The following is a 22,501-nucleotide window of genomic DNA, read 5'->3' as shown; positions in this document are numbered from 1 at the left end:
AGCTTTCCCAAAGTTCATGCTAAGCTATCAAGAGAACAGACAGACAGCAGCTGAGGTGAAGATAAGGCTAATGCATGTACTTTACGTTAACAGACTTCAAAAAATAGTTCCTTTTTTTGAGTGGGTAATATTGCTGTAGCTTTTTAAATCACATAGAAACACCATCTGTCACATTAGTATAATCCAATAAATTATTATAAAGTGCTTTCTTGTATTCAGGTGAACATGGACTGCACAGCTGACAGTCAAATGAGCAGTTTTTTGGGATTAATCCATTGCTACTGAGTTGCATTGATGTATCACACAGTATGTGATGATAAATTTTTGAGCCACTAGGAATATGGGCTTTTTACTTTTAAGGAAAAAAGCATTTATCAACTGGATGGCTGCAAAAAATAGCTAGGAAGTATAACCAGTGTTTGTTTCCAATTTTCAAACCTCCCAGTTTCACACTTCTCATTTCAAATTTTATCTGGTCACATTATTATTAGACTCATGAATCCCAAACACTTAAGATCCCAGAAAGGACTCACAAAGCTACTTGACTATGGAATTTCTTCCACATCTTTCTGCTGCTTTATTGCTATGGAATAACCAGAAAACACTCTCTCTCTCCTTTGTGCTACTGTATATCACACAGAACACATTGTGAATGACAGAAAGAGTCAGACTTTGTTTTCCCTTTAAGTTTAGTAAATGCAACATACTTAGAGGCATAACTTGCAGGTTTTAAGAGCGCACTGATCTACTATTAGTTTCATCTATGGATACTCTGCAGCCAATTGGTTTCTGAACTCTTACACCAAAAATTAATAATTAAAAACTTAAGACAATTTAAAATGCTTAATATTTCTGTGAGATTCAGGAGTTCACCAGTCTATGGAACATAAGCAAGAGGAATTGTCCCCATCAAAGGCAAACAGATGTTGCTATAACCTTTAAAAAAACCTGCTCTTGGAAGTGTTATAGTAAATATGTAAATATGCTTTGAAATCTAATAGCCTTCCTGAAGTGGAAGCCCTGGAGTACAAGAGCTCTTTGAGAGTATGTTTTGATTTCATGGGATCGTATATATGTGATACTTAGCTATGACCAGCAAGGCCAAGAGTCATTGCTACCGTACCCCCTTGCAAGAGGTTCCACGGAGGAAATCTGTCCAAGGGAAAGGAATGGATAATGAATGCATTTACACTGTGACAGCATCCAGAGGCCTCTGATCAGGCGTTAAGAATTCATTACCCCAACATATACCACAAGTAGGTGGTTTCTGCCTCAATATAAAATAATCTGAAACATTTTCTATATCCCTTCCCATCTTCTTCAGGCACAATTCCCTCATCTCACACAGCTTTTCACCTCTCGGTTCATTAAGTTCCTGCTTCCAGCAATAAAAGTCTTAGAGCTGACATAAATTACATTGCCAGAGCAGTTGGACTACTCTGCATCAACTGAGCACTGTATGTTTCCCCTTGCTTTGAAAATAATTCATCTCACCACCACTTTCACCACAGCAGTCCACACAGGCTGGTGGCTTTGATGAGTTTCCCAGGAAGGGACCTTTGATGAGTCCCAGAAAATGATTGCCTTTTCCAGCCAGTCAAAACTGCACAAAATTTCATCCTCCAGCTGTATTGCACTCATAGAAATTAATTGCACTTACTTTCTTTGACTACTCTGAAAAAGAAGTGAAACTTTTGTTCGTCTCCCTCAAAGGGTCCTGGCTCTGGCCCACCAATACACTGAAGAGGATTGGGAAGTAGGAGCAGCAATTGGTCTTTGTCCTTAGGAGACTGTTTCTAATTGAGGAGCATGGGTTGGTGGTGTTACGGTGAGTAATGACAGTTGTGTTCCAGCTGCAGAAAAGGACATTTCTAGGCCAGAAGAAAAGTAGAATGAACTCAGACGTTTCACAGGCTTGGGGGATTCAGTAAGAGCAGAAACATATGCACTGCTTGGAAGAGACTGCATGATGCTGGGTCCAGAGCATGCTCTGCAACAGGGATGCACAGGTAGATTAGAAACTGTTTTCTGCCAGGCCAGTGCACTGAATTTCACTCTCATAAGCAGCCAGTTCTGAACAGTGGGTATCTCATGATCAGTTTGAGTGACTGAAACCAAATCATATTACAAAGCATTTCATCTTCTATCCAATTAATGTCTCATAAATTTGAGGCAGGGGATTCATAAGCTACCCATTGCTTGTAAAGTATCATCCACAAATATTCCCTTGGACCACCTCCAGGGGAAAGAGCTTGCTCTCTTCCATTTCTGTCTCTTAACTCCTTCAGAAACTTATAAATTGCATCAGAAGAGTTTGCATGCAGAAAACTACAGTAATCCTTTGCTTTATGGGTGTAACCACAAAATTTCACAAGGCCTTCTCCTCTGCAGGGTCACCAAAACTCCCTCTGTTCCCAGACAGGGCTCTGTGGATCGTGCAGTGAGATTCATGCTGGTGCCTGCAGCTGCAGGACCAAGGGTGAGGGCCTGGGCTGAGGTGCGACCTCTGAGCAAAGTGGGGAGACTCCCGGCAAGGCTCCCACCCTGGCTCCTGCCGACATCAGAGCTGGCCTGGAGCACCGGCAAGCAAGCCCTGAGGAGCAGCTGGGGGAAGCAGCTGCAGAAAAAGCATGAGGAATAAAAAGCTACTGTTTTGTTCTGATTTAAGAGAAAGCACAAGCAAGATTGGAAACACTTGATTTTCTTCATTATGCTTCTAATATTCATTATGAAAAGACAGGGCACATTGATAGCACTGGAAAATCTATCACAGAACAAAATTAACCAAACTCCAGCCTCGTGCCTTATTTTTTGCCTTTTCTGCACTCATAGAGGGGCTGGAAGTCAGTTGTGGGGGAGGATCCTCATCTGCACTGTATTGATTTGCAGAGGCAGTTATCCAAAGATAATATTCTGGGTTGAGTTCCTGGAGAGGGACGTTGGGGTTTTGTGGTGAGGAAAAGCTGGCAACCTTGACTCTGATCTGTAAAAATCTTCCTTCACCCCTTACATATTTATTGGCTTGTTTTCACACCTCGCCCTCTTTGAAGGATTATATGCAGAAACATGATGCTGTCTGAAGCTTCAGATTTTTCAAAGATGTATTCAAGCTTGAAGCAAGCCCTTGCCCCCCAAAAAATCTGAAAAAAGGTCAGATCTGCCTTGATTGTCTTCCTAAATTTTCCCTGCCTTTTTGTTTTTGAAAGAACTGTGCCACTTATGCGTGCTCTAACATATCCCTCTTAACTCAACAAAAATGCCATATCTAAAGCTTTAACTGCCATATGTCCTATATAGACATATGAAGCATATTTCTTTTTTATTCATATTTTATTGGAAGTCTTACAAAGCATACAGAACAGATGCCAGTACATCGAATTCATCATGCCGAGCCTTGATTATATAGACCTCGAAGCCTCAACACTGCCATACAATCCTTCCTTTCAGGAAATAAAAGCCAAAGACCAGTTTTCCCGCAGGACCACTTGTGGGTATAAGCTGAAGCCCTTATTACCGGAGGTTCCTTGGATACAATTTAAAGTTTGAAAGTTCCTCATATAGCTGTTCACTCATCATACGGTACCTCTCAAAGTCTAGGCATGCTGCTAGAAGTAGGAACACCCGTCCAAAACCAGGGAAGCACTCAGCCAAATATTTCCTTCCAACTTAGTAGCAGCAGCCGTCTCTTTTTATTGAAGTGAGAGTGCAGCAGATGAGAGAGATAAACATACAGAGAGCACAACATCCCAAACATCCACCACCAGAAGCTACTACAACATGCAAGGAAATGTCACTCCAGTCATAATGAAACAGGTTGTCACCTGAAACAAATCTACTTTGCAAGGAGAAGATAAAATAGTTCTCCAATGTGCTATGTCATGACAAAATAGAAATTAAAAATAAATGAACAGTGCAGATTCTCATCAGCCTGACATTTCCTTCTATAGTTTGTGGTGTAAATCAAAGCAGGCATGTCATGCTCCGAAATTTTAGATTTATTTACAAGTGTTTGGGCTGACCATGTTTACTCACTCGGGGTTTCACTCCACCACTTGTTAATGCATTTGGCATGCTCTCATGTAAATACATCTAGTATTTCAAAGGAAGGTCACTCTCTCTTCCCTCCACCATGCAGAGGGAACATGCCAGAACTATGCTGAGGATATGGAATGAGATCACTCAAGATCAGAGTCACCGTGGGTGGGTAATGATGAGGTTACCCCTATGGTGTGTGTAGATGTATTCCAAACCCTCATTATAGTTATGATATATTCACAGGAACACAACAAACCCATCTTTGAAACTGTTCCTTGATTTTAAGTCTACTTGCTGCTTTATGGAAGCTACCACTGCAGTGATTTTCTGCTGATGCAATGCTAAATGGTAGCAAGTAGGGGAAGGCGGGGGGAGGAACAGGGCAGGGGGGGGATAGAGGACTATGGAAAAGGGAGCCCAAGGAAAGGATGGCAGAAGAAAATGATAGAAAACTAGGGCTACACCAGGCATCTGAGGATACAAGTTCAGAACTATTCAAAATCTGCTTATAAATCACTATCAGAAGACAGATCCCAATATCTGCATGCCTACACAGGTCAAGGGAGACTCTCTCATCAGCTTCAGTGCACTTGGAATCAGACCCTGTCAAACCCCGTGATCCTTTTTTTATCTAGAGCTTTTCAGTCAAAGAGCTTCTGGAAGCTCAGCCGAGGAAGTTGCAAAAATGTCAGTTTCTTGACCAAAAAAGGATTCAGTGTTACAGAAGAGAGGAGATGCCTCTATCGAATATAAAATGCCTGCACCAGTTCACTTCCTCCATGAGTCCAGTCAATTGCACTGGTCTTTGTTGAGGCAATACTCTGTAATGCTTAAACATTAATTGTGATCCCATCTGACATGTATTTTTTTCCGTATTTATGCTATGCTGTTGTGGGAATAAAGTCTATGTTGGTTTTTAACTTTATTTTTTAAACTTTATGGTAAAGAGTTTTGAATTTATTTTACTTAAAATAGAAATTTTTTCTTTTGAATACATCTGGCTAGTTGGCATAAAATATAACTCTAACTGGTTGAATCCCTGGAGTTTAAAGGAATATTTCTGGTCACAGGGGATTTAGGTCAAAATTTATTTCAGGATTATACACTCAAGGATTAAGGTGTAATAAAATCCATGCAGCACTTATTATTTTATATTCAAAATTTAGAAATTGCTTTAAAAAAACCCAGCCAGCAAAAATATACTTTTTAAATTGTTAAAGATGATGGTTAATCTTTTAAAGTTTTACTGTTGAAGTTATCTCTCTAGAAAATGTACAAATCTGTCAAGTGCCTGTTTGCATAAAATGACAGGATTTGTTGAAGTCATACCTCAATTGGGTTTTTTATTTTTTGTTTGGTTGGTTTTTTTAAATTTCTTTTGAAGAATGTACCACATCGACATCCCTAACTCTTCTTCTGTACTTAGGATAGGATTTCTGAAAGCACTTAATACTGTATCTAACTCTATCCCTCAATCTCAATGGTGGCTTAAATGGGTGCAGAATTAGATCATCATAGAAGACTCCTGCAAATCCCAAGTTGATCCCTACTATTAACTCACTTAGGTCGTGATAGCTCATTTTTGCTGGGTAATGAACTAATGCACTTAAGAATACAGATTTTCAGGACTCAGTAAGAATGCAAGACGGAACTTTGACATTTGCACAGGTTCTCAGAAATACTGGGCTTTTAGCCGGGTTTTGGTGCGAGACCAGCAGGAGAAGAGGTGCTCGATGTTGAACAGCTTGCAGGTCATGAGCTGGCTGTAACTCCAGTGAGACCAGTGTTGGGTTTTTTTCAGTGAAGCTATGGCAGCTGAGTGGTTTATATCTAGCTTAAAAGAAGCCACTCAGTAAACTCTACACAGTTTATGTTATCCAGAAGCAGCTGGCATGTTTTGCCATCCTGATGGTCCTCAGGAGGAACTCCTACAGAGGTCAGTGCAAAGCCTGTCAATGATTGCTGTGGTTCCAAGAAAGTAGGCTTTCCATGCTACGACAAACTTCAAAGCTGCCCTGTTCCATCCTCCCCCTCCTTGTTCCTCCTCTGTTTATAGCCAGCTCCACAGCCAACCCAAAAAACCCAGCCATATGGTCCCCAGCAGAAGCACCACCATCTGTGCGCACTTCAACAAGTCACATCTAACACTAAAACAAGGTGGATGGTCAGAATGTCTTTCAACTCATAGAGTCAAACAGCAATAGAACAATATTAGACCAATACAGGTTTACAAGTGAGTTACTAACAAGCAAAACCACAAATGTAAAAACCATCCTGTTTCCTGGTTTCCAGCGTAACACCATTTTCCCTCCATCACATTCAGCTCCAAATACTATCTGCCAGTCTCCTTTCACCTAGCTTCCACTAGAGCTGACCACAACAAAACTAACATGTCCCATGCTAGGCGCTGATTCAGCGGAACAAAATTTTTGTATAAAACTACCCAGCTCAGATAAGGAGCACATTTAATATTTCTTGGAAAGCCAAACAGGAGTGCTAAGAGGCATACAGCACTTTCAGCAACTAGCTAAAATAGAAGAAGACCAGAGAAATCACACTGATGGAGAGTGTGAGACAAAACCATATTTAAATGGTAGTGAGAAGGAGCCATGGTGGCACATTCAGCTCTTTCCTTCCATTTTGGAACCAGCATCCTATAAATTATTTGTTTTTCTAATTTTTAGTTAAGGTTTGATTGAAAACCATCTTAACCAAGCCAATTCACTCACCCACAGCTTCCTAGCACAGTAGTTGTGTTTGAGAAGCATGAGTGGTTTTACGCAAGGTTTGTGGATATATCCGCAGGAGAGAGGAAAAATTATTTTTAAACATATCCTGATGCATCATGGTGTTTATGTAGAAAATTTAAAAACAGTTGGTCAGAGCAAATTTTACTTTTACCATGTTAGCACATGAGTGAGAGCTGACTCATATTTTTATTATCTGAGTGGCTCTCATCTACTGGAACCATCATTTCCAGTAGTCATGTCTTGTACTTCTCACATCATCAGTTCTTCCTCTGCATATCTCTCCCACACATCAACTTTCAAGCATCAAGAATAAGGGAAGTGGGAACATCCTATTCATCCCAGTATGCAAAATAAACCACTGTTTTGGGGTTAAAATATGACATGGATACTAGTCAGTTAGCATCTCCCAACTGCTTCATGCAGAAACACTGTGGAAAACACAAAAACAAGCCACATCAAGCACAAGCTGGCACATTTTTAACAGAGGAGAAGTCTTTACTAAACAATTGTGAATTAAGTAAATTATGAATGTTCTTTAACAGAGACAAATTTCATAGAGATGTTTTCTCATGAACATTAATATAACTGAGAGTTCTGTTGCATGAGATAAGCAATCACAGAATCATAAACCTGGAAGACATCTGAAGATATCATGCAATGCACACTCCCACCCTAGGACAGGATCAGCCCTAAATTTGCCAGTTCTTAAAGATCTTTAACTAACCTCTCTCATTTTCAGTGATAGAAATGACTATTTCCCCAAGCATTCCTGTCCCATTGATTCACTATTATTCTTATTTTCTTTTGTAATGTCAATTTAAACCCAGTCCTTGTCCTAACCACCACTGGTATGAGGACTAGAATTTTCCTTCTTACATTGCTGCTTACTATTATGGAAAGCAAAATTTTGAATAAAAGGAAACCTGATTTTTTTTAAAAAAATAAATCCAGTACTTAATATTTCAAAACATGAAGGTTGTTGGGGTTTTTTTGCTTTGTTTTAATGCATGTTTTCACGTACTGGTTTCAGTCAAAAGTATTATGAAAAAAACTATGTTGTCTTAGAAATCCAGTCCCAATCTGGATATGTAATAAATTACACAAGACAGACTAATCTCACGAGAACAGAAGGCTGATTTCTGGACCAGAATGGTTTCAGAAAAGTTAAACTTTTAGATTCTTATCTGAATCAAGCTATTTGAGGTTTGCCCGTCACTTGCTAGTAGTCTAGCTTTTCACCTCCAGAGACTTCAGTTTAAATCCTGGTTTAGGTCACAGTGAAAATGAGTTTGGTGGTTTGCAGTCTAGTGGACTTCTGTCAACATTGCAAAACCACCACACAATCCTACACAGCCGAAAGTTTTTGCTTAAAAGAAAGCCTGGACTGGAATACCAGAGGTCATTACAAGCTGAGACAGAAGTATAATGCTATAGCTACATGAACAGCACCTGACGCAAAGAAGTCCAGTGAAAAGCAATATAAATTAATTGCTACCTTAACAGGGACGTATTTATTGTTTGCCCAAACTCATATGTTTTTGAATCAGTACTTTCATATGTTATTCAAAAAAAATCTGATGAGAACCTCATAACAAGCAATGATGACAGAGAAACCTATCTCAGATACTGTATTTCATATTAAATTAAATGTTTAGCAATATGCTTTACCATCATCCCTAAGAAAATAGCTGTTAGGGAAATGATTTATTGTACAAAAATATTTCTGTACGAAGCTATATTAAAAAGTTTGACACTGTTGACCTCAAGGGAAATACAGAAAATGAGAAAAGTTAGAGATAATGGGAAGTTTTAGATCAGAGTATGGATTTTACATTTACCATACTAAAAAGAAAAGCCTAAAGTGAAAAAAAAACCCTCTAAAAAATGTCTTCCTCATCTTTCACTCCTATTGCCCTCTCCTTCTCTCCTTCAATCACACAAAAATTTCATTCTCAGCTGCTCACACACAGAGACACAAATGAAGTATTGGGTTGGCCAAAAAGGGATTTCTTTTTTTTTTCTGTGTAAATGAAAGGTGAATTTTTCATGGGAAACAAAAACTGTATTAAACAATATAGTGTCCATTTTGTTCAATTACCATTTGCCAACTTTCAGGCAAATTCACTATTCCATGCTCAAAAAAGTTCTTGTCTTTTTTAGCAAAAAAAAGTTCCAAGAATGATTTGATATCCTCATCAACAGTGAAAGTTTTATCATTCAAGGTGTTTTCCAAAGAACAAAACAAATGGTAGTGTGATGGTGCAGGTCTGGCAAATATGGCGGATGTGACAACACATCCTAGCCAAGCTGCAGTAATTTTTGACAAGCGACCACACCTGTATGTGGTCTAGCGTTAACATGGAGAAACACAACACCTTTGTGATTCACCAGTTCTGGATGCTTCTCTTTGATGGCATCATTTAATGTATCCTGTTGACGACAGTACACATTGGAATTAATGGTTTGGTTCCTTGGAACCAATTAAAAATACACAGTGCCTTTGAAAGCCCACCAAATTGACAGCGTAACCTTCCTTTGGTGAATATCTGCTTTTGAAGTGCTTTGAGCTTGTTCATCACAAGATTGCTTCACAATCTTTTTTATTTGTCGTTGCTGTAGACGATCCATTTTTTTATACACTTAGTGAGATTAATTTCTTTGAGCTCATGTGGGACGCAAATATCGAGCTTCCTAACATATCCAAGTTGCTTTAAATAGATTTCAATGCTTGATTTTGATATGTTAAGATTATTAGCAATCTCTTGTGTTGTTAAACATCAATTGGATTTGATCAATGACTTTATTTTGTCATTATCAACTTTGATTTGCCTTCCTGAGTGTGATGCATATTTAACATCAAAATTTCTAGACTGAAATTTAACAAACCAATTCTGACACTGCCATAGGTTTAAGACATCTTCACCATACACATCACATAACTTTTTACGAGCTTGCACAGCATTATTTTCATTTTCTGAAGTTATACAGCATAATACGACAAAAATGTTCCTTTTGATTTTCCATTTTTAAATCAATGCCAAATAAATAATTGTTAATGAAATTGTGCCCTTTCTTTTTCTAAAACAAGCTTGAACTGTCAGCTCTCAAGTTACATAATGAATTTACATTTTAAAATTAAGTTAGTTACATTTCAAGATATGTATGTCCATCTATTAAAAAAAAAAGCAATTACTTTTTGGACAACACAATAGAAACACTCTCATATACAGACAGACGCTAAGCACAAGTTTCTTGACTCAGGTGTTCCATAGCTGCAGATGACAACAGCAAAAGAGAGCCCCTTCCTGTAATCCAAGGGACTAAAAGGATTTTCCACCAACTTGATGAAAAAGTTCGCATATGTTTTAAGCCTAGATAGAAAAATATTTTTCCCCATATGAGAATTTAAGGAGAAAGGGAATAGGAATGAACAGAGTTTTGCACTGTGAGAGTTGATGTCAATGCAGCTACAGGCAGAATGCTGTGAATTCAATCATATGTGGTGTTGAGATTTGCAGCACAATCTGTCACTGACTACAGGTTATGTTCCAAAATCTCAGCTTTTATTAAATAAAACCAGAACAATTGTTCTTTTTTGTTTGCTTTGGTTTTGGTTTGGTTTGTGTATTTTTACCACAGTTGCAATAGAAGGCTCATGTTTTGGAGATCCGCATAAATGAATACAAAATTTGTTTTCCTGAATTTGTGGTCTCCTTTAAGCAAGACTGGAGTCATGTGAAATGTCACGTGCATCTCAGCAGAACATCAGCCATGAAGCAAAGCCATGGAGTGACCCACTACAGTGCTCAAAATTTAATAAAAACAAAGAAACAACCCACATGAGAAATATGGCACTGATTTTATAATTAATTTGCAAGTGTAAATTTAAAATATCTGTTTTTCTGATGCTATCACACCTTAATCTATAGGTAGATTTCTAAAGAATTCAAGTTCAAGGTGCATGACACCTTGATGACAGCATTCCCATAGAGTGAAATCTATTACATAATATAATAACAAGTTCCTACAGTACTTTTAATCTACTCATTTAATTTCATGATATTAACATCTACAGTCTACAGCAAACTGTCAGTTGTGGAGCTGGATCAAAATCCAGCTGTCCAGCCCCTTGTAAAGGAGTCAGCAGTTCTGATGGTGCAAAAAAATGAAAGGATGTATTCAAAGGTAAAATAACAGGAAAATATTACAATAGAAACAAAAGACCTGACAGAAAAGGGAAATAGTTCAAAAGCTACAAGCATTGCCAGGGAAAATGCCCCACAGGATCTTCACTCCAGTGCTCCTAGAATAGGATGGAAGACAAGTTACGATGGGAAAACTTCTCGAGCGAGTTAGAAAATAAAAGCATACAAGCACGTCAGAAACAAAGAAATACCCTCAAAGTATCCGCACTGAAAAAGGACACAGAAAAAGCACATCTGACTTCTGTAAGGGACAGAACAATCAGAAGGACAACTGATGTACAGCTAGCCTATGAATCTGCCCTGGAACAGGGAGATCTCATGAACTGGAAAACATGAGACAGTAGATGCAGTTATGAATTACGCTATTATCATTTAACAATTTGATCCAGAGTAGGACAAAACACAGTTGAGTCCAGCCTTACACATCCAGCACTATTTGCTGTCACCACTTATGAGGCTTAGGTACCAGACTTTATCATTTTTCTGAAAATGATCTACAAATTATGGGCTTGATTACCTTAGAGGAGAAGGCAATCGAAACGTATGTGGGAACTGAAGAGTGCTTAGAAACCTGACATTTAGATAAGAGTTGGTAGTATTGATATAGATAAGAGATCTTAAGCCGTAGTGCCTTCAAGGGATGCCCTACACACATTAGCCAAGAGACTTCAGCTTTTTGTGAGAGGCCAAAATTTCGTTCCATCTAAAATATCAGTTATTTTGATGTTGTAAATGAGTAACTGGATCAGCTGATGGTTACTGATAATTATTTGTGGTCTAGGATTTGATCAGTTTAGAAGGGAACCACAGGTGACTACAAATTATTTATGATTAATCCACAGATGTACTTAGCAGCAAGGTTTGACACCAGATTTTGCTGATATCCAACTATGTATCAGTTGAGGACAGATTCATGTTCATGTTCTCAGCAACAAGATTAATGCACTTACGCAAACAGTAAAATAAAAATTAATGTAAATGTAATGAAAATTAAAACTATACATTATTCTATTTCAAAATGGGCACACAAGAAAGCAGAACATGTTAAACAAGTAAAATCTCCTTAAAACAAAAGGCTCTTAAAAGCCTCTTCAATGCAAGAGCAAAGGTTCTATGTAGTTAAAGTTCCATGTTTGCTGAAATCCACCTCAGAAACATTAGAGATCAGCTCAATGCACTTGAAGCAGCTGACCACAGTCTTATTAACATTTTATATGAAGTTTGTGCACAATGTAAGAGTAATATAATGCCTTCAAGGACACAAATGGCCCTACTAGCAAGCTCCTGTTCCTCAGTTCCTACCCCTGTTCAAAGCATTTATTTTTGGATAAAAATTAATCAGAAGTCTTGATTATTTTTTTGAGCATTAAATTTCTCTTAGTGATTTTTTTCTGCAAGAATATAAATTACCAGATAGGATTTCTGCACCAAATTCCAATTCAGATAATGACAGCTTGATGAAGACCTACATTCACTTTCAGTTTGATTTATCTTTGTTACTGCCAATCTCTTGCCGTGCTGTCATATTCAGCTTAGATGTAGACGCATTTCAGTGACTGTAAAATGTTCTTGAGTATGTTCAGGATCTTCAACAGTATGTAGTGCATAGATCCTAGACATGTAATTTAATCAGCATGGTAAACTTTTACTTCTCTTTGGATCCCATTAAAGTAAATTTTACAAGAATAGCCTCCTTCCAAATACAGTATAAATGTATATAAATGAAATCATCCAATAGTAAGTTTAAAAACAGAGAAAATACTTTCTCACAGAACACATAATTAAATTGCAGATCTCACTGATACAAGAGGTGTTGGGATTGAGATAAAAAAGCATCTGTCAGCAGCTATTAAAAACAGTCATGCAGGCTGAACCTCTGGCTGAGAAAGTACCTATGGCCCTGAGAGCTGGAACCTGGGAGGACGTTGTGGGAAAACACAGTGATACAACTGGCACCCATTAATGCCCCTGATGGAGACAAAATACTGGACCAGGAGGACATTTGGTGTGACTCAGCATGGAAATCATTAAGGCTAGTAAGAGAACTGAAACAGGGATTCTCCACTGAGAGATCCTTGCATATATAGTAAGGACAACTAAGATGAGGTGTTGTTAATCTAAATAACCTTAAAGAAGCAACAAGAGCAGTATCTAAAGGAAAACACACAATTGCAAGGGGATCCCTGTTCACCGGCATGTGCTTTTTCCTCCTGTCTTATTCAAGGGCAAGCCAACAATATGAAAGACAGCAAGCAGTGGTATGGAAATAGATAGTTGCATAACATTGCAACCTCTCTCCATCCTTAGTTATTATGAGAATGCTAAGCTCTATGACTCCAGACCATAGCTGCAACCCAAGGAAGTGCCATTGCATGTGACAAGCTTTGTCTTCAAGCCAGGAAAAGTTATGGCAAAGCTTAGTTAGCCCCACCATTATTGGCTGCACACTCCACAGCTACTACATGCATTGAAGATATATATTTTTAAAAAAAGATATGTGAGTTAACTGGCTTATCCTTCCCCTTGCTTATCAGCCACACCTCCAGCTAGATTCAGTAAGATGAAACAGAATTGTGACTACCTGGGTTTCCTGAGCAGTCCCCTCTTCCGCTGCGCAGAAAGATAGGAGGCAGTTTCACAGGATGTGAGGCAGGGTTGAGAGAAATCTCAGTGCTGACGATCACTTTAGCTTCAGAAAGAATCCCCTGCAGCATAAATTCAGTAATGTTGTATTCCACAGTGCATTAAGATATATCTGTATCTCTCAATAATTACGTTACAGTGGAGGGCATGCCATGTCTGCAGTGTTGGAAAAATCACATGTGCAGTAAAAACAGGTAAGTTATACACTGCAGTCAGTATTTACTGGCTATAAAGCAAAATACTCACTATCTACCCAACAGGATACTTCAGAGGCAAGAGAAGTCTGGATCTGCACGTAAAATCACTCACACAAATGTATCTTTGTACTTCAAAACAACTGTTCTACTAAATAGACTCCCTAGACCATTTGCTAATGTGATGTCATGGCTCTTTCAGAGTCAATGGCAAAAAGGTATAAAAAGTAACTTCACATAAGTATTGCAGCGCAGACTGGATGTTAGTGTCAAATAAGATAAACAATTAAGATTTTGTAGGCTTCACTCCCAATGATAAGAATGGCTGAATAATGGGGAAGAATCAGAGCATTGTGATACTTGGGTTTGTATTTCTGCAATTACAGGGATGAATTTAGATGAAACCATTCTGCTGTTTGTGGCTTTAATGAAGACCACTTGCCTTGCCTAATCAAAAAAAACAAAAAGGATATATTTGAGAACCAAAAATATCTTGGTTTAATGACGCACATAGGCAGAAGTTTATAAGTGGGTAAACTTGCTTGGTGCACAGCCTCAGTGCACCTGTGCAACAGCTGGATTTAATCTCTCAAGGACTGTATTTTAGAAGCCATTGCCGGATTTTAGGCTGGAAACTGAATAGTGCCCCACCCAGGCATGTTCCAGTCCACAAACTACTTTAAACATTTCAGCGAGGGTAGAACAATCGTATTCTGTGGGTTAAAGAAATCCAGGGATGATTTATGTGTTGTTGGGAGTTTAAAGAGGAGAAAAGAAAACAGGCAAATTCATCTGACAAGAAAAAAAACCTAACCATTTGCTCTAGTGCAGTGAACAGAACATCTAAACTTTTTGATAAATGTGATTGATATCTGTGCTAGATTCATTACAAAACAGATATGAACAAACAGGATTCTGATCAATATCAGCTAGGTCAATATTATTCACAGTTTCATAAGAAATAAGAGCTGTATTTCCTTCAAATCTTTCAACAGCCACGTGTCTGTATTTTAACAGTCTGTACCAACAAACATACAGATTTAGACATAAAGATCAAATACTCTGCCCAAGGGCTGAGCACAAATCACTATCAGCCAAATGACAGAACAGTAAGTAAGTGGGGCTCAGCAGCCTACAGGCTTTCCCAGCAGTGATTTAGGAAACCTATCTTTGGACATTTTTTTAATCCACCCCCTCCAATCATGGGTAAAATCTTGATACCACTGACCTAAGTGGAGCCAGGTTTTTAACCGTTAGCCTTACCATAAAAATCCATCTGTTAAACAGATGGTATGAGGTCAGGGTATGATCTCATACCTTCTCGGGCACAATATCAAACCCATGTGATCACATCCAAAGCATCTACAGCAAAGTATCTGGATAGGACAAGACCACCTCAGCATCACTGCTTTATCATGAAGATGAGCAGAGCTCTCTTTCCAGACTTGCAGAAGGCAGATTTTTCAAATAAAACCATAAAAATGTTTTGTCTGCACTGTAAGCTCTGAGACTCCATAACACTATTCATAAGGCAGAGGGCTGGACACACTCCTTGATGAACTGCCCCTTTTCCCTTCTGTTTTTGAAGCCACTCTACTAGCATTGAGGATCATTAGACTGAAAGGTGTAACATGTCATAAAATTAACCAAAGTTATTACTGGGAAAAAAAAAATCCCTCCTTAACATTGTAATTAAATGGTTGATTTATGGCCACCTGAAAAAGTTATTCCACAAGTTAATCTAATCTAGTGACCCTTTCTACCATTTGGGTGGTATCCTCTAAGACAGCATCTTACTACTTCTCTGCAATGTTCTGCTTTATATAATTGGTGGAAGATTTGTTTTCTTGACCTTCCCTTTCCATTAGCTACATATCAATATCCTTTTTCACTCTCTGGCTCAACAGATATCTGATATAAAGCGAAGCTGGTCTTTAGGAGAGGCTGATGAAAACTTATCCCACAAGTCCTAATATCTCAGTGGTTAGACATCCATCTAGGGGTGGGACCCTGGATTGTGTTCCTTGTTCTGGGGTCCAATTATGTGTGACCTAAAGAGCCATTGCAACCACAGAAAGAACCCTCCTGAGTCTGGTGGCCAGGACCTAGCTCTGAGAGAAGCTCTGCTTCAGATCAAACAGGTCATTCAAGGCTGAATGAAGTGAGAACACTTGCTTTTCATTTTAATGAGAGAGAGGGAGGGAAACTAGCTGCAGTTGACCTGAAGCAAGTGTTTTTTCTAAAAGTTTTGCTGAACTGGAAAATCAACTTTTCACAAAGCCCCTAATCAACACAGACTTTCATGTTAAATACAGATGGATAAAACCCTCTATTGTATATTACATTTTTCCTTAGAAATACTATTATTTTCTTCCTTTGTTCCACTTTTTCCCTGGAATTAGCTTTGCTTATACTAAACTAAAAGTTTGAGTTTAGACACTTAGAGGTGTAAGATGAGTCTCCTAATCCCATAGGGCAGTCAACCTATGGAAATTAGAAAACCTTCTCATTTTAGAGATCTACCAATGAGTCTCAGTCAATCAATCACAAAAGAAGGATCTCAGTCTGCATATAATGTAACGCTTAAAGGAAAAACAACTTACCAGAAAGGCGCATTAGAAAAGAAGCAAACTCCCTAACCCTCTGCCTGAGTAAAACAGCAGATCTCCAAGTTGCCAAGCTTATGGTGTGAGAAGACAAAGTCAAATTCCCGTGGTGTGAGAACGCACGTATGCCAATTACATCTGGAAACACACAACTGGTGGTATTATTTGGAGGGTGAAGGTTTCACCACAATAGAATGTGAGAAGGTCTTTCTGTCGGTGACAAGCCCTTTCACATGTCCCTGCACTGAAAAGAAAGGAATTCCAACACACCAAGTCACTTCTGCATCTCCTGTCACCATATTTTTCTTTCCCATGCTCATCTCAGTCAGCTGTTATATTGTCTCAGCTCTTCTTTATTTGAACAGTTTGATGGTATTCTGGAGTGGCAAGACGACCTGCCAGGCAATTCCCATCCTGATACATGGGTCTTGCCGGTCTTGGCCATACTTCATCACACAGCTTTACAGGGACAGACAAAGAGCAGACTGACAGACTTATAATTCTTGGATGGCAGAGCTCTGCAAGTAAATTCAGATTTCATTTATTTATAAACTTCATTTATTTATGTTTTAGTTCTCGTTAAAGGGTCCAAAGCAAAAATTAGCACGTTATCTAACATGACTTCCTTAACGACAAGCTCTGCAGAAATTCTTTTTGCACAAATCCCCAGGAAGCAGTTTCAACATGGCTTTATGCAAATCGCAGTTTTAATAGACAGCTCTGATTCTTCTACTCACCTAGGTGTTCATGAAACAACTAGAGATTTTGACAGAAGCATGGATGCTTATCATATTTCAGCATGTGTGACTCCTATATTACCACTATTTGCTCAGATATTTATCTTAGCATTATCCCTGAATGGTTAAGGAGTGTTAATAATTTCCCATCTATAAAACAGGAATTAGGCACAGAGACATTAAGCTCAAGATACTCCTCTCCTTTCCTGCCAACCCGATGATAAAATGGCCAAGTCCAAATGTAAGCATCTAACATTCTTGAGGTGAAATCTGGGCTCTGAAAATCAGAGCACATCTTTCACAAACACACTCACTGGGCAAAATATTTGTCAGTAAGGAAAAAATATTTAAGTATTTATAGTTTTTCCACTATTCTTGCACAGAATTGCAAGCTTCTCATCAGAAAAGAGAGACCTTATTCTTTTCTCATGGAAAAGCTTGTCTGGGAATTACATTCTAGGAGACGTCCTTAGGCCTAAAATCCTTTAAGGAATCTGAGCATACCCAAAACATGCTTCCCATATTGAATTCAATATCAAACACAACAGACTCTGTTTTTAGCATCTAAAGAAAACATATTCATATTTGATAAACTCTGCAAAATGAAACCATAGATAAATTAACAAGCTAGAATCACCTGAACAAAGCTTTAGATTAAATCTGTTCTCAAAACAGATAACATCAGAGATGATTTCTAAATGTGAGAGGATTCAGAGCAAATTACAGTATAGAAACAACAAAGACCAATCTCAAAGGTGCATTCAGAGAGGAACAATGGTGATCTTCCCACAGAACATAGCCAATACACAAGAGCACATCCACATGCTCTGAGCTCATAATGATTTTTTTGGGGGAGAGACTCCCAGTGAATTTTGCGATACAAAGTGCTAAAATTATAGCTCAGTCTTCTGCACACATGCCATAAATAAAAAGTATTCATCTGACATGCTTCAAGTTCCACCTCTACCATTGTCCATTAAGGAACTTGTATGCTCCGTATGCCCTTGTCAAGTACCACTGAAATCCACTGCAAGAGCGTTTCAGTTTCAAGCTCGTATTGCAAAAAATGTAATGGTAAGTAAAAGAACTATGGCATTAAAAGACAAGCTGAAGTATAGTCAAGGTGTTGGAGGCCTATCTACTATTGCAACATTATAATTAGCTCTGTTCACCCAACTCACTGCAGTCTATATTATCATGCAAAACTTTGCAAAATGAGTTCACAGATAATTGATAAATTTTCCCACTTTGGTCCAAGAGCATGTTACAGGAGAGTAGAAAGCAAGTGAAACATGAAGGAACAGATTTTGTAGTCGCTTTTCTTCTTTTGGGCAAGTCTACCAGCAAAAACACACCACATGACCACAACTACTATCAATGACTGCATGCCTGGAAGAGACAATACAAATGGAGAGATTTGAAATCAGTGAAAACATGCTGAAGTTCAATCTGCTCACAAAGGCTTTGCTTTACCTCTCTGAAGTCTCAATCCACTACAACACTGCCTTTTATTACCCCTTGTAGAAAATCCCAAATCTATTACCTTCTACTGTGAAATGCAATGCAATTGATTCCTGACATTGAGAAATGCAACATTCAATTTGTGAACAACTGCTCTGTGTCTTCTCTTGCTTATATCCAGGGGTATACTAGTCACAAGTACTGCTTTAAAATAGTCCTCCTTTCCATTTAAGGAATGGTTTTCAACTCTGGGAAACCACAAAAACTGTGAAAATATCTGTGAGAATTTCATACCCAGGTACTGTTAATTCTCATCTAAAAATCTAATGGCTTAACACAATAGATTGCCTCTTTCAGACAGAAGTTTACCCCTTCACTATGACCTCAAATTTATCTGAATCTTCTAAATTGAGCTAAAATTATTTGTAAATGCAAATATATGTTACAACTTCCATAGTTTTATCTGAACAGGAGCAACCAGCGCCATTTGGGCAGAATCACAGAATCACAGAATCGCTCGGTTGGAAAAGACCTCTGAGATCATCACATCCAACCGCTCCTGTCTACAAATAGACAAATAACTGCGATGAGGCAAATACTGCTTTGAGCTGCAGCTTCAGGCACAGAGAAAGTCCTGTCCCACAGAAAACTAGAAAGCTGCCAGCCTCAGACAGCATAAAGCTGCACTATCCAGAGGATGCAGGCACTGTAGGGATAGAGCCACAAGCAGTATTGATTCTCTGGCCACAGGAAGGTGTAATAGCATGTGTTACTGACCCAACATACTCACCATCCTGCTGTTTCTTCCCAAAACAGGAAGCACAACTCTTGTAGAAAATTACTGCCAGTCTGAAGATTGCATGCATCTACTCAGGCAATTACATTCAATATTCAAAAATCATGACTGTCATTAAGAAAAGCAGATCACTTTGGCCACGTTCTCCCTCTTGCCAGAAGTGACAGAGCTCGCCCTCTCAGCTGCAAATCTTGCTCCCAGTGCTCCAGCCACTCATCGCCCTGAAGGTTCAGTTGCGACGGATGTAACTCATATTGGCAACCACCAGAGCCTGTATCACTGTGCTTCCTATGCAGCTGCTCATAACTCTAGGCCTCTCCACAGAATCGAGCCTTCAATCAAAACAAATTGTTTGTTTCTTTCTGACCACAAGAAAAAGTCTGGTTTCATCGTTTGCTTTGGCCACATTGCCTGAGTAAAAACACATTATAATGCTAGGAACTCCACTCAGCCCTCTCTGGAGTTAAAGCCATACGGTTGCAGTTTACAGTTCTGACTGACAAAGCAAAATAATTCACAACTGCTTTTGAGGCTGTAGCACTTGCCAAGGAACCCTTCTTTGTACGCCTTAGTCATATACTGAACTCTCACACAAGTGTGAAGGTGAAGATACTCACTGAAGAGTTTTGAAGGATGGCATAGTGCACAACATAGAGATACTCAAGCTAGCATGGGAATGGCATAGTGTGGGGCTCCTCAGGCACCAGTTCACCCTGTCCCCAGCACCCAAGCTTCCTTGGCTCACCATAGGCTGCACTGCCTGCACTTCCTCCTGGTTGCTGGAAGAGCTACTCTAGATGCTCCTTGTTTTTCATGCTCTGCTTGGTAACACTGCTGCCTTTGCACTCTAGCGTCCCCCGCTCCCTGGCACATTGCCTCATTGTAAAACACAGCCACCAGCAGAAACTTGTGATAAGCCTCAGTGTAGGTCCAATCCCACAGTTAATGAGACAAAGAAAAACTACACTGGACTGGGACAAATCTGTAAATTTAAACCCCCATCTTTTGTATAATCTAACGGTATGTCAGAAGATCGTAACACAGTTTGAAAGAGGGTAACACAATGTGGTTTCCTGAGACTGAGAAGGACTGGAGCCAGTGACCCAGGAGGTCCCATTCCTTCTCATGCTCTTCTTTTCTTTCCATGCTCCCTTCTTGCTGTCACACATTCAAATTTAGGCTGTAAACTAATTTTAACTGTAAGGGGTGAATCTTTTGAGTGTCTGACACACTGTAGGAGCAGGGTAACTAAAACACAAATGCTTATGTAAATTCATCTTTGATTTTGTAATCAATTTATTTCTCTAATTTGTTGCAGGGACTGGCTGAAGTAATGTGCCAGAATTTTTACTGCCTCTCTGCCATAAAACTGACAAGCATAGGTTTTCTGTTTTTGTTTTTACTTCCTTTCAAGTGTAATAACTTCCCTTTTCATAAAATGCCAACATATTCTTTTAAAACTGTCAGGCTGCCATCAACCTGGTCATGATCCAGTGCCAGGCCATAGCCAGACACGATGAGTTACAAGATAATCTTTTCCCTGCCAAATAATACAAAGATATTGGCACCTTTCTCACGGCTGCAAATCAGCTCAAAGGGCCACAGAAATCAGAAACCCAAGAATCACTTCTTCCTTCTTTTGGTGTTTGCCTTTTGAGAAAAGTACCATTCTGCAAGGAATCTAATGTTTTCATACATAGCATGCTGGCTTCTTCCCTTTCTCCAAGTCTTTTCCTCCACAGAAGTCCTGGATATGATTTTGATGAAATTGAGGATACCTTCCCCTCCTCCAAGTTACACACTGGATTCCTGAAGACTGGTTTCAAGGAAATGCTACTCCAGAGTTGAAATACAAAGCAGCTGCACAACTTTAGCAATGGACAATGCACAAATGCCACCAAAAAATGAATCACTGTCTCAGCCTAACTGGAAGTGTATCAATATTCCTACTCAGGAAGGCCACACAGCAGTGGAGACCATCCCTTACATCATGTAGACAGAATAGTACAAAAAGCCACATAACTGGAGCATTGACTCAATTTTTTCCATATGACTGACATTGAAAATGAGGCTTTTCAAAATCCATCACCTGGTAAATTAATACATCAGCGTAGACAAAGTTTTAAGGCAGATCTTTAAAGCAGTGGTAGCTTCATGTGATTTTGAGACTACTCCTATGATCTTTGTTGCTACATCCTGCTGCTTCTAAATGAACTATTGAAGAAATATGTAGGTGGTACCAAACTTCTACCTCTTACTTCCAGTCTTCATGTGGATTTTCAAAGGAGGACACATCAGCCTCTTAATTTCATAGTTTTGAAAGGGCATCAAGAATTGTGGTGAAAAAAGTGTCTCCATGCAGCACTTACTATGCCCCTCATGCTAGTAAATGCAGAATCGGCAGCTTTGCACATGCAGAGAGCAGAAACGGATTGCAAGAAGATCCAGTTAGAGGTGCTGCGATAATTTTCTTCTTTTTCTTTTGTATGACCATAAAGTATACAGCAAACTTAGCAACATTAGTGCATCAATCCTTCCTCATACTAATTTACTGAGCATCTTACTTATGGTTGCCAAGTTGAGAAAAGTTAGCCTGGACTCTGACTGAAATCAAGTTGGTTTTCATTTGGCCTACGTAGCATCACCAGTAACAGAGATTCCTGGAGCCAAACTCTGCCCTTAACATAATGTGGACAATTCCTTGTTTCCAATAAGGTAGAACAAGTGTAAATTAAATATGGGATTTGCATCCATGGTAGCAAAATATTTAACAATGCCAAGATTTATTCCAAAACTGAGATAGCTGCACACTTTGGCAATGCTTGCAGCAATAAAAGTAGTAAATATTAATTTCTTTCACAATAGCAAGCATATAGGGATATGTTATCAGGTATTTGCTGATAACGTTGAGTTATGGAGCAATAATGGTATGGAGGAAAGGTGGAATTTTTTTCAGAATGACTTTTCAAATTAGAAATGTCCTGTGGAAAGCATTTGGTTAACTAATATACTACTGGTATTTACTGATATTACTGATAATTACTTGCTATTAGAACAAATATGCATGTGTACAC

Source organism: Mesitornis unicolor, unplaced genomic scaffold (genome assembly GCF_000695765.1).
Source record: "Mesitornis unicolor isolate BGI_N332 unplaced genomic scaffold, ASM69576v1 scaffold7249, whole genome shotgun sequence".
NCBI lineage: Eukaryota > Metazoa > Chordata > Aves > Mesitornithiformes > Mesitornithidae > Mesitornis > Mesitornis unicolor.
The sequence above is the reverse complement of the archived record's forward strand: the minus strand, read 5'-3'. Positions refer to the sequence as shown.